General features: G+C 40.2%; 1 pseudogene; it reads right to left on the reverse strand.

Moving 5' to 3' along the window:
* Positions 1–1,778: 1,778 nt before the first annotated feature.
* LOC118974061 (U2 spliceosomal RNA) lies at positions 1,779–1,891 on the reverse strand (annotated as a pseudogene).
* Between the last annotated feature and the right edge of the window lie 12,257 nt (positions 1,892–14,148).

Below are 14,148 nucleotides of genomic sequence, written 5' to 3' on the forward strand. Positions count from 1 at the left end.
CTCATTGGTGTTAAGATCCCAAATGAAGAACTATGGGGATTAAAAAGGAGACATGAATCAGAGGGTATCAGGCAACTAACAAGTTGGCTTAGCTATGGTTCTGCTAAAAATTAAAGATGGAGCAAATCAGTGGTTTTCAAATATGAGTCCAAGAATAGGCACCATTAGATTCACCTGGGGAAGTCTTATTGGTGTTACTCAAATCTCTATCCTTGCTGATTTCTTCTCTACTTTTTCTGAGTCAATTGCTGAGTGCTAATAAGTATATTTCTTTCTTATTTCTGACAGTTTTGCTTCAAGTATTTTGGAGTTGTTACTGCATGCATACACATTTAAACTTTTTTCATCATGAATTGACCCTATTACCATTATGAAATGTTCCTCTTTATCTCTATTTTGTCTGGAAGTATACCTTGATAACTATATAGCCACTCCAGCATTCTTACGGTTAATGTTTACATAATATATGCATCTATCCTTTTACTTGTAACCAATATATGTCTTTGTATTTAAAAGATAAATCTCTTTTAAATAGTATGTGTTTGGGTCTTTTCATCTGGTCTGATAATCTCTGCCTTTCAATGGCAGAGTTTAGCCTGTTTAGATATAATGTGATTATTAATGTGGTTAGATTTAAATTTATCATCCTGCTATTTGTTTTCTATTTGTGCCATTTGTTCATTGCTATTTTTAATCTCCTTTTCTGCATTCTTTTGGATTATTTTCTCATATTATATTTTTACCTCCACTATAGGTTTGTTAGCTCTATCTCTTTGTTTAATTTTTTTAAAGTGGTTGTTCTGGATTGCAATACGTATCCCTGATTTTTCAGAAATACATGGAATTCCTGTTTTACCACTTTGTGTATAAGAACCTTACAACAGTATACTTCCATTTGCCCCAATTATACTTATACTTTATATATACATTGGTAATACTTATATAATTCATTGGTAATATTTCTGCTTTTAAAAAATCAACTGTTTCCCAAAGAAATATAAATTGGGAAAGTCCTTTGTTTACTCACATATTTATTATTTCTAGCACTTTCCATTTTATCATGTAGGACTAAGTTCTGGTATTATTTCCTTTTAGAAGAAAGAAACTTTAACCTTTTTTGTAGTGCAGGTCTCCTCTTGATGAATTCTGCTGTCAGCCTATGTTATCTACAAACATAATTTTATTTTTGAAGGGTACTTTTAGCTGGATATAGAATTCTAGGTTGATAGCTATTTTTATTTTAGCATGCTAGCATTGTCTTCTGCCTTGCAGCATTTCTAAAGAGAAATCACCTTTCACTCTTACCATTGCTTCCCTGAATTTAATGTGTCTTTTTTCTCTGTCTGCTTTTAATATTTTCTTATTACTTGGTATTTGGCAATATTACCATGCCATGAAAATCTACATAAGATTTTCTTTATAGTTATTCTGTTTGGGGTCTATTAAAGCTTCTTGCATATGTCAGTTGACATCAAATTTGGTACATATTTGGTCATTACTTCAATATTATTTTAAAATATATATTATATATATTTTTTCTGGCCCAGTGTCTCCCCAGTCTACCCCAGCCCCTCTTTCGTTTTATTTTAGTAGTCTAATTACACATACACTAGCCCATTTGATATTGCACACTGTATCACTGAGATTCTATTAGTTTTTAGTTTTTTTCCAGTCTTTTTCTTTTAGGGTTTCAGTTTCAATAGTTCATATTTGCCTGTCATCTCTTAAGTATGCTGATCATCTCTTCTGCAGTTTCTAATACATTATCAAGCTCATTCACTGAGTTTTAAAGTTTCAAATATTGTACTAATTCTAGAATCTCCATTTGATTCTTTTAAACTGGTAAGAACAGATACTACACTTGATCTTAGGCAAAAGGCTGAGAAGCAATTACTTGATTCTTATAAAATAGTTTTCATTTCTCACCTGTGACTCCCTGTTTTCTCCTATGTTCATATTTTTCATTAAAATATGCATATTTATAATAGCTGTGTTAAAGTAATCCTCTTTCTGTAAATATCTGTATTATCTCTGGGTCTGTTGGTATTGTCATTCTTCTCTTGGTTATGGGTCACATTTCCCTGCATTTTTGATGTCTAATAATATAATTATGCATTAGACATTGTGGATATTATGTTGTTGAAAATATAGATCTTAAAATTTTTGCCTTCTGTAGAGAAAGCTGAGTTGTAGTACTAGGCAGCTGGATCCTGTTGAGGCTTGGCTTCAGGCTCTATTAGAGAGGTCTAGAGTAATCCTGCTGCTATGGTATGGCTCTTTTGGTTTTAACTGAATGCTTGAGGTTTTCAGAGAATTTTTCCACCCTGGATGATCAGAACTTCAACATCTTCCAATCATGTGCACCTTCTAAATGTCCATTCTGTCCACAACTCCCCAGTAGCCATTTTCTGCTAGGTCTTCCAGAGTCTAACCTTGTCAAAGTGCAGATTTATATGTGCAGATGTAAGGGAACTCATATGCAAATTTCTGGGGGTCTTTCTCTGTGCAGTTATCTCCTCTCTGGCACTCACCCCACAAATACCAGCTGCCTCTGCAGTCTTGGGCTCTAATTAGACTGAGAAGTGAAAGATAGCCCAAATAAATGGTAATGTAGGAATTAAAACAAAGTGAATTATAATTTTATAGTTACAAAAATTCAACTATTATTTTTGGATCTTTAGTAATAATTTTTCTGAGGTTTGAAAGATGGCAGAATTCTTTTTGGGAAAATCATTACTTTGGAGATAAATTCTAATAACTACAATATGAAATCTTAGTATATGTTAGTAAACTGTGTTAACTGCTTTGCATAGATTATTTCACTTAATTCTCAGGACAGTCCTCCCAATAACACCTGTGATTGTCTCCATTTTCTTGTGTTAGTTTAAGAAGTGCCCAGGGCAGAAAGCCGAGATGATGTGGAGCTAACCTTTTTGTTTTTCCCATTCTCTCTATGTTGTAAAATGCTTGAAAATTTTGTGCAGTTTTAAATTTGATTATAGCAGTTGGGTAAGTGCAGTACTTGTTACCTGAGCCTTGCTGGAATCGCAAGGGACTTTTTAAATATATAGATTCCAACACTCTACCAAAACCTACTGATTTGGAATCTCCAGGGTGATCTTAGAAAGTGTCCATCTCTATTCCAGTGTGCATTCAAGATTTGAACACACTAGCGTATATGACCTTTTCTAGTAATAGCAGGCCCTGATGGTTCTGACCTGAGAGCATTCTGAAGAGTCTCATTCAAGTCTCAACTGACTGTTTTGCTTTTTTTTTGCTATTTAAATGGGAAATTAATCATGAATTAGCTTGATTTCCCCATCATCAAGGATTTCTCAATTTCCAGACTTGTTTCAATCCTTAGATTTTCTTCTAATAATTTATCCTGTTGAATTAGAGTAAACTATTCCTTATATTCTTAGTGTTCACAGCTTCAAAATTTAGTAGACTTATTATATCCCTGCCACTCATCATTTAACCTGACTATTCACATGTAATTATTTTAATGCACCCCCATAAATCAACTTCTTGAACTCCCCAGTTATGCTGGTTGTAATGTCTTGTCCTCTCTCTGTATAAGAATGAAGAAATCCAGAACAGGATATCCCGTTTTGGCCTTGTTTTCCCGAGGAATAGGACTGATATCTCACCTTCTCCAGTCTTAGCCATCTTATTGGGAATGTTCATTTCATAAACCTGCAGACTTTTATTACTCATTGGTTCTATTTTAATTATATTATAAATAGACTTCAAGTTCTTAAGCTTTTTCCTTTTACTGAATGTAAGTATTTAGGGTTTTATTTTTTATTTTTATTTTTTTTAGTTCTTTTTTTGTACATTAATGTACAGTTACTTGAACAACATTATGGTTACTAGATTTCTCCTATTATAAAGTCCCCCCCCACAGACCCCATTACAGTCACTGTCCATCAGCATAGTAAGATGCTATAGAATCATTACTTGTCTTCTCTGTATATTCTGCCTTCTCCATGTCCCCACCCCCCTACATTACGTGTGCTAATCGTAATGCCCTGGTTTCCCCCATCTCCCTCCCTTCCCACCCATCCACCCCAGTCCCTTTCCCTTTGGTAACTGTTAGTCCATTCTTGGGTTCCATGAGAGTCTGCTACTGTTTTGTTCCTTCAGTTTTTTCTTTGTTGTTATACTCCACAGATGAGTGAAATCATTTGATACTTGTCTTTCTCCACCTGGCTTATTTCACTGAGCATAATACCCTCTAGCTCCACCCATGTTGTCGCAAATGGTAGGATTTGTTTTCTTTTTATGGCTGAATAATATTCCATTGTGTATATGTACCACATCTTCTTTATCCATTCATCTACTGATGGGCAATTAGGTTGCTTCTATTTCTTGGTTATTGTAAATAGTGCCGCGATAAACATAGGGGTGCATATGTCTTTTTCAAACTGGACTGCTGCATTCTTAGGGTAAATTTCTGGGAGTGGAATTCCTGGGTCAAATGATATTTCTATTTTGAGTTTTTTAAGGAACTTCCATACTGCTTTCCACAGTGGTTGAACTAGTTTACATTCCCACCAGCAGTGTAGGAGGGTTCCCCTTTCTCCACAACCTCGCCAACACTTGTTGTTGTTTATCCTTTGGATGTTGGCCATCCTAATTGGTGTGAGGTGATATCTCATTGTGGTTTTAATTTGCATTTCCCTGATGTTTAGTGATATGGAGCATCTTTTCATGTGTCTGTTGGCCATCTGAATTTCTTCTTTGGAGAAGTGTCTGTTCAGATCCTGTGTTCATTTTTTAATTGGATTATTTGCTTTATGTTTGTGAACTCTTTATATATTTTGGCTGTCAACCCTTTATCGGATCTGTCATTTGTAAATATATTCTCCCATACTGTAAGACATCTTTTTGTTCTACTGATGGTATCCTTTGCTGTATAGAAGCTTTTTAATTTGATATAGTCCCACTTGTTCATTTTTGCTTTTGTTTCCCTTGCCTGGGCAGATATGTTCATGAAGAAGTTGCTCATGTTTATGTCCAAGAGACTTTTGCCTATATTTTTTTCTAAGAGTTTTATGGTTTTATGACTTACATTCAGTTCTTTGATCCATTTTGAGTTTACTTTTGTGTACGGGGTTAGACAATAATACAGTTACATTCTCTTGCATGTAGCTGTCCCGTTTTGCCAACACCAACTATTGAAGAGGCTGTCATTTCCCCATTGTATATCCATGGCTCCTTTATCATATATTAATTGACCATATATGCTTGGGTTTACATCTGGACTGTCTAGTCTGTTCCGCTGGTCTATGGGTCCGTTCTTGTGCCAGTACCAAATTGTCTTGATTACTGTGGCTTTCTAGTAGAGCTTGAAGTCAGGGAGCATAATTCCCACAGTTTTATTCTTCCTTCTCAGGATTGCTTTGGCTATTCAGTGTCTTTTGTGGTTCCATATGAATTTTAGAACTATTTGCTCTAGTTGACTGAAGAATGCTATAGGTATTTTGATAGGCATTGCATTGACTCTGTAGATTGCTTTAGGCAGTAAGGCCATTTTGACAATATTAATTCTTCCTAGCCAAGAGCATGGGATGAATTTCCATTTATTAGTGTCCTCTTTAATTTCTTTTAAGAGTGTCTTGTAGTTTTCAGGGTATAGGTCTTTCACCTCCTTGGTTAGGTTTATTCCTAGGTATTTTACTCTTTTTGATGTAATTATGAATGGAATTGTTTTCCTGATTTTTCTTTCTGTTAGTTCATCATTAGAGTATAGGAATGCAACAGATTTCTGTGTATTAATTTTGTATCCCACAACTTTGCTGAATTCCGATATTAGTTCTAGTAGTTTTGGAGTGAATTCTTTAGGGTTTTTTATATACAATATCATGTCATCTGCAAACAGGGACAGTTTGACTTCTTCCTTGCCAATCTGGATGCCTTTTATTTCTTTGTGTTCTCTGATTGCCGTGGCTAGGACCTCCAGTACTATGTTGAATAGAAGTGGGGAAAGTGGGCATCCTTGTCTTATTCCCAATCTTAGAGGAAAAGCTTTCAGCTTCTTGCTGTTCAGTATGATGTTGGCTGTAAGTTTGTCATATATGGCCTTTATTATGTTGAGGAACTTGTCCTCAATACTCATTTTGTTGAGAGTTTTTATCATGAATGGATGTTGAATTTTGTCAAATGCTTTTTCAGCATCTATGGAGATGATTGTGTTGTTTTGTCCTTCTTTTTGTTGATGTGGTGGATGATGTTGATGGACTTTTGAATGTTGTACCATCCTTGCATCCCTGGGATGAATCCCCCTTGATCATGATGGATGACCTTTTTGATGTATTTTTGAATTTGGTTTACTAATATTTTGTTGGGTATTTTTGCATCTATGTTCATCTGGGTTTTATTTTTAATTTAAAAATTTTAAACACTTGCACAGTCCTCAAGTGGAATGAATCCATTAACAATCCTGAGTGTGTAATTAAAGAATCTTTGTGTCCCTAGATTTCTCTGTCATTTCTGTCATCTGGCATGCCTTCCTTAGATGTTTTCAATTGTGGACTCTAATACTTTTACAATAATGAGCATTCACATTCCACAGATCATCCAAAGCCAAACATCAGTTTCTTTGGCCAATAAAGCCCAGTTAGCTGAGGGCTTTCAAAGGGGCTGACAAAAGACCTCAGATAATGCACTGAGTGTGGTACTGTTTAAGGCCATCATGATATGCTATAATTATTGTGTCAGGCTCCTTCCTGTCTAGAATATCTCCCTGAATAGTCGGCAGTGTGTCTTAGGGTTGACAGGTGGCTAGATTCCCCTCTGTGTTAGTGAGTATGTTAGATGTTGCCAGGAGAATTTAAAGCAACATAGGCAGAGTCTTAGCACTTGAATCATTGTGATTTTTTCCTTAGCTCTGTGTAGTATGCATTTTTTAGGCACATGCAAGAGAAAACCTCCTTTTACCCTTTTTCCTGAACTCCTCCCCTCACCAACGCACATTCTCCAATTTGCTGGCTGTTCCAGGGAGCCATACTTAGTATGTCCCCTGACAGGCCTGTGCCCATGTTTTATGCAAAGATGTGAGCATCTGGCCACCAAGCCCCTGAGAGTCTGGGGCTTTTGTGTTCCAAAGTCTCTTCTCTGCCTTCTTTTCCCTCCCCAACTGGCTTCTAGGCCGTGTGATCTTCTTTCTCTTCACCACTCCCTTGTGTCGGCGTTTGCTGGATGTACCCTGCACTTTTTACACGCCAGACACCCATGCTAAGGATGCTGAACTTTCCTCCAAAGTGGTTGAGGAGCACAGGGAACATTGCCAGAGGATGGTTGGTGCTTAGTAGGTCCTCTTGGCTGAGCCTTTGTTCAGACCTTCTAAGGAAGTCACGTATTACTAGGTCGAAAAATCTAAAGAGGCAGGCTAGTGCAGTGGATTTGATACAGAGGTCGGGGAGCAGAGTCTATTCTGAGGCTTAAATCAGATAATGTGTGCAGAATTCTCAGAGAGGGAGAGCTGTGAGGATGAACTTGGAATCAGGCTGCTTACGTTTGAAGTTCAGTTCTGTCACTTAGTGTCTTTGTGACCTTGGGCAAGGTTATTTATCCTCTCTGTACCTCAGTTGTTTGATTGGCAAAATAGAATGCTAATAGTTCCCACCCCAGGCTTGTGATAAAGATTTAAGGAGTTAACAGATATAAAGAACTTTAAAGAGTGCTTAGCAAGTAACAAGTGCACAATAAATGTTCAAGAAAAGGTAAAGTAGTAGTAGTATTATTGTTATTATAATTATGAGGCACTTCACCTATTCACCAGCTCCTATGTTAATTGAAATACTTCAGTGGATCTAGAAGGTATAGACATAGAGAGCAGTTTAATAGTTCCAGTGCAAATTCTAGGTCTTCTTGGGGGTGGTTTATGGTGGGGAGGCCTCCTTGCTTTGTCTGGCAAGCCATTTGACAAAGATGTCTGAGTATGTCACTCATGAGAACAATGGCATAGAATTCAAACTTCAGGGTGTAACTAACCTTAGGCATGGAGTTTCCCATAATAGGGAAATTAAATCTAGAATCTAGGCTTGCTGTTGAGTTTAATCCTAAAGCAAAGAGAAAAAAGTAGCTTAGCTATCTCTGCCTAAAATCATCCTAATATGAAGAAAGTTCCTTTCTTGTTCTGAGCAAGAACAGGAAAAATAAAAGGGGCCACTCTATAAGCCAGAACTCCAGTCTTTAAAAAACAAAGCAGGGGTGCAATTATTGCTCATTTGGTAGGTAATCAGCCTTGTAGGGCTGTTGGGCAATAATAAGAACACCTCTAAAATTGCAAGGCAATTGGAAGGAGTTAGGTATAGAGAAATGTTTCTAGAAGTCTATCTGGCCCTATGGACATTTTATTCCACACTTTGCATGGTGGGTAGGGGCGGGGATGATAGCTGACTTTTTATCTGAACATCCTTTGTCCTGTGCCAATTTTGGGATGATCTGTGTTCTTGATTTCCACTGGCACTCATTGCAAGAACTGTTCTCCTTAATTAGGCAGATGAACATACTTCAGGCATAAGTCCTGCACCAAGCCAGGGAGGATCATAGTCAAAGTTAGGGTTCTCTTTGGAAAGCAGCATGATGCCCATCAGCATGGAATTTGCCTCAAATAAGTCTGTGCGGCTCACTTCAAGGACTAGCTGAGGTTTGAGCTGCCTCTGATATCATGTGACCCTTAGAAAGAAGATAGAGATGCACTCCTGCCTCCTATTTATCATTCTCAGTGGGAACTATGTGGGCAGCTTCCATTACGCCAGGCCAAATTTAGACGAATGAAAAGGTCAACTAAGTAATTATTGATTTTATATGTGTGCATAAATTAGAGCATGGATTCCTTTAGTCACTGCTAAAAATACGCCATCTATGGACTGGGTTTGGAAGGCAGAGGGCCTGTGTAATGAGGATAAAGCAATAGCTCTGGTGGCGATTCTGTGCATTGGAAAACTATTTCCTCATGGCTGTCATGATGGTTCAAGACTTATATAAAAAAATCGGGTAATGGACCATCCTGGATATCTGCAAGAGGACTGGAAAAGGCAAGCCAGAGCCACTCTTTCTCTTTAATCATAAAAATGATATTGGCCATAATCCTTTTAGTAACAAGCTCTTCTCAAGCAGCAGTGACTTATGAATGCTATTCTGAGGAGAACTAGTCAGTATATTAGTTTTCTTTTAATTATGCAGCTGCAGAAGTGAGTCATGCATGAGTTTTATGGAGCTTTGTGAATTTGCCATCGGTTCTGGGAAGCAGAGAATTTATTTGTATACTGTGGAGCAATTTGCTCTGGTTAGAAGAGAGAAACCATATCCTTCTATCTTAAAAATGAAGAGCTGGTATTTGAATGGGAAATTCCAAGAATCTAATAATCAAATCAGCCAAGGCTGTTAATTAAAATTGATGAGTATTAAGCATTTATGTAACACTCTAGAATGTTATGAGGCTGGAAAACTACCAGCTGCCTGAAGTTTGCAACTATTGACATGCTTACAAGAGGGAAAATAGAGTGACAAAAGAAGATTTTGTTATCAATATCTTATACTTGGGCTGATTATTGTTTCATGCTTTTTAGAGTTAAGTCCAGCTAAATTATACGACTATCTTAGTTCTGCTTAGATTTGAGTGGTTTGAAGTCAATTTGTGCATTACGTGTGCATCTTAAATTCTACATTACAGTAATTCTATCTCTTGGTTAGCAGTTCCTATAATGCTGAGAAGCTCAATGTCTTGTTCAAGCACAACTTGGTATTCCTTACAAGTAGCCCGAAGGAAGCAGATTGCTACACTCAGCTTGATCTAATGGCCACAACAGCAACCACATTGAAGAGATGAGGATTGGCATGTCAAGGAAGAGGGGTAGCTGAGAGGGAGGATGGTGGCCTGTGACTGGGAGTCTGTGACTCTTGCGTATAGGTTCAGTCTGCTCCAGGTCTGGGGCCAACTCTGATCTTAAATTCAGAAGGGCTTTGTGGTCTGACCTTGGGGCTTGGTACTAGGTCAATCTTGCTACCTCTCAGCTGTGACCTGGTACTCCAGTTTGCAGAAAGGTGCTTCCCCCATGTCCAGGAGATGCAGCCTCCTCTTTGTATCCTAATCCTGATAGCTGGGTCCTTATTTTCTCCTTGTGGCTCTCAGTCTGCCTTGTCCTTTTAGAACTGAAGTCTTCCATTGCCAGTCCCTTACTCAAAGTCAGTAGGTTTATAGCCTTCCTACAATTTAACTCCTGTTGGAGTGGATATTCCCTATTTTTAGATTTTTCATGTCATCCTTTGAACAGATGTCATAACACCCTCTGCTCCTTTGTCCATCTTCTCCCTCTCCGGCTTCACACCAATGAATAGCCTAGACAAAAAGATCTTTATTGTTATGCACTCTCCAAACTGCATATACAACATAAGGTGGTATACCTGGACCACAGTAGGCATTCAATAAATACTTGGTGAATGAATGAGTTCATTTTACCTGCCAGCCAGAACTTCTTCCCAATATTTGCTGGCAAAGTCCATTTTCCCAGAAACTCACAGGTCTCAAGATCTCACTTCACCCCAGTTGGCCCAGGCTGCTTTGCCCTGTCTTAAGCTGGACTCAACACCAAAATATCATGCATCTTTGATAAGTTAGTGTCATTGGCAAGATGTATCTTCAAGGTCCCAGTCTTCTCTGCAGGCTTTTAATGTCAGCCTGCCCTAGTTGTATTTTCTCTTTCCTTTGTCTCCTGGTTCTCTCTCAGAACCCTTAGGAAACATTTTATTTGATGAAATTAATTCATACCAAAGTGTCAGTGAGTAACAATTTCAGGGCAGTTAGCCAGCAAACCTCAAGATATCATACTGGGTTGTTAGTGAAGGAGCCAAGAGGGACTTCTACCTTAAATATAGCAGAAAGTTTTTAGAACCATATTATATATACATAAAATATGTCTGATGTGTAGAAGGGAGAATACATCCATATGGTGCAAATAGGAACTGGTGACAATCTGCCCTCAGGCGGAGTGAGTCTGCTGTTTTTGGATGTTGAACCCTAGCTCACCTCCAGAGCTGGAGGCAGGCCTGGGCAGGGTGGTGGGGAGAGCCCGGTCAGAGCTGGTGGCTTGTGATGATGACGTGGTGGGCCCCTAGATCCTGACCTTTCTCACCTCAAGTAAGAATATAAACCCAGGCTGAATCTCACCAAGAGCCTTTCCCCAGCTGGGCCTCATCCTGCTGCTACTTGCTTTTCTCTTGCCTAAGTGGTTTTTCTCCAAGTTTGCTTCTGCAGCCAATGGAGCATTGCAGTGGCTGTGGCTGCTTCCCTTGTCCAGTTGTAGTGATGGCACTCTTCCTGCCACAAGATGACTTACAATGGGCATGTGGCACGATCCCGGCCTGTGCATCGGAAGGAAAGTCTTGTGGGGTAGGGACAGTAGTTCTTGGAAGGATTTTTTCTCTCCTAAGGAAGAAAGACAGAGTCTGTATGGGTCCCCTGGAAGGTGTTGTTTTGGGGTGTAAAGCCTGGAATTCTGGTAACACTCTTTCCCCAGCCTGAGGTGGAAGTTGGGGCCAGGAGCCGGGCTCTTCTTGGCAGGGTTCACCACCAGAAGCTGGAGCTGTTCTCTTTCTAGACCTTCTTTCCCGGTATACATTCCCTTTCCCATTTTTTTTAAAAGGCAATTTATGTCAGGTTCTGATACTTGCAGCTACAACTATCCTTTCTGAAATAGGGAGGTATTTTTTTGACTTCTTTGAAAATGATAAGAGAAAGACACCTGTGGTAAGAATCAAGTTTGGCTTCTGAATTAGATTGGGTCTCACCATACTGTGGCTGCTCAGACTTATGTATTATTTTCTTTGTTCTTCCCTGTGGGAAAACCAGGAAAACATTCTAATTTTCATCTTGAAATTGGTGTAACATATTATAATGTGTGTCTCCAGTAGTTCCCTTTAAATCAGCATTTAAATTAAAATAAAATTGAGTCAAGTGAAACTCAATGCAGGCAGCCCATCGTGAAGACACAGGGCACACACTGGGCATGCTCCACACAGCACAGCAGCCAGCTGATTTTTCTGCACCACAGAGAAGGAGTCTCAGAGAGTGGGCTATGTCCCACCCCACCTTCCACCCCAAAGAAACTGGTCAGAGAAAGACACAACAGACATTCTGAGTCACCGAACCAAATACAAAACATGTCTCTGCTAGGCCTTGGCTTCTAAAAATGTGGACTGTCAATGGGATGATGTCTTTGGAAGTCCTTTGCAAATTATAATGGGCTAGACACACGGAAGGTGGCATTGTGAGGAGCATTGTGCAGAGAAAAATATCTAGGTTTGGTCCTCGGATAGCAAAAGCAGCCCTTATTTAAGCAAGGGATATAAAATCATTTGTATCCAGCTGATGACTCAGATAAGGGCTTATGGGCTCCCTTTTCTAACAAAAGAATCATATGCTTTATCAGAATTAGCAAAGGGCTACCAGGAAGGTGAGTGGCTCAGCTCCCATATCAGGACTGGGTTGAAGTTATTGGCTGCTGGTATGTCTTCATACATAGTTCACAATCCCTTTGCATCATGTCACATCTGATAACGGTATAATGTGATATGACTAATGTAATCAGACGTGAAGTGCTCTACAGCAACATGTCGAGCCGGAGAATTTGAAAAGAGAAATGGGTTTCTCTCCAAATCATGGTTGGGTTATTTCTATCAGCCGGAGGGCTCTGTTTTCAGAATGGAGTTTTCTGTGTTGACCTTTGGGCCAAGGGCATATGTCAGGAGGGCTAGTCTTTCCTGAAGGTAGTGACCCTGGACACATGAACTGGAGCCACGTGAATTGGTCCCCACCTGCTTTTCAAATCAACACACCTCACCTCTTTTCCACAAGGCATTCACTCCAGAGGCATGCCGCAAAGTGCCGATTGCTCAGAAAATGAAAGGTAGTCCATCAATTTCACAAAGGCTTAAAGAAATTATGCTTGGAAACTAATCAGGCACCAAAGGAGGAATTTTAAGGACCCAAAATGGTTGAACAAAGGCAATGTCACTCAAGTATGTGTACAATTTTCTAGAACAATAGCTCATGTGAGTGCCCAAGTACTGATCTGTCAACTTTCTTTATAAGCTTCCTGTACATACCAGGGTGGGTGACCCTCATGACCCTGTCTCATTAGCAAGCGGGAGTTACAGGAAAGGCCTCTCCGTGGCTGGGTCCAGTGCAGACGTTCAGTCTCCTCCTCTTCTGCCCCAGGTGGGCCACAGCGCCAGCACACTCTCCCTCCCCTCCTCTCCCCCTCCGTCTTCTCCTCTCTCACACGTTTACATTTCTGAGATGCACATAAGGGTTTAAGAGTCAAAGAGAAGCTCTGAGGCAATGGCTGAGACTATTCCAGCAAAGAGAGCACCTGTGTGAGGCCTGTGCAACCCGATGCATCAGCAGGCTGAAGTCCAGCGGCTCTAAGCCAAGAGGCGGCAGAGTCCACCAGGCCGAGCTGGGAAGAGCACTGGCCCTCGGGCCTCCCCGACCAGCCCTGTTTGCCCTGTGCTGCGGAGACTTAAGTTCCCTTCACTGTCCTTTTTCCGGCAAGTCGGCGTTTACAGTGGCTCCAGAGGCTATGGGCCAAGCCCAGTCCCTGCGCGGACCCACCTCCACCCTCGTCCTCTCCACCAGACAGCAGAGTTGCCCGGATGGAAGCGCAGTGAACACGGGGTTAGTGGGGTCCTTTCTGGCTTTCTATAGGCTTGAGAAGCAATGGTCTGCCAGTCACTTCGACTGACCTCCCATTTTGCCTCCTTTCTCCCTCCTGCTTCCCTCCTCACTACATTCTCGCCTCCTGATGCACCTCCCTTCCCTGAGTCATTTCCTCCGCAGGCTGCACCTTACTCCCTTTGCAGTCCTGTCAAATCTTAGCCTTTCCCTGACCTTCCCGCGGCCTCCCCGCCGCCCATCAGTGTCTAATTCTCCCGTGTGCCGTTTTACTGGGCCCTGCCCTTGCTCAGGGATAGCTGGCTAATATGAGCAACTCATCTGTTTTAATGTTTTAATGTGTTACCACTCGCTAGCCACTGCTAGCCACTTAATGAGATTTTGAGTTTCACTCGTCTCATCCCAGGTTCTCTATTCAATTATAAACTCAGTGAGGGGGAAGCTCCATTTGCTATTTCTTTCTT

Source organism: Manis javanica, chromosome 9 (assembly GCF_040802235.1).
Source record: "Manis javanica isolate MJ-LG chromosome 9, MJ_LKY, whole genome shotgun sequence".
Taxonomy (NCBI): Eukaryota; Metazoa; Chordata; class Mammalia; order Pholidota; family Manidae; genus Manis; species Manis javanica.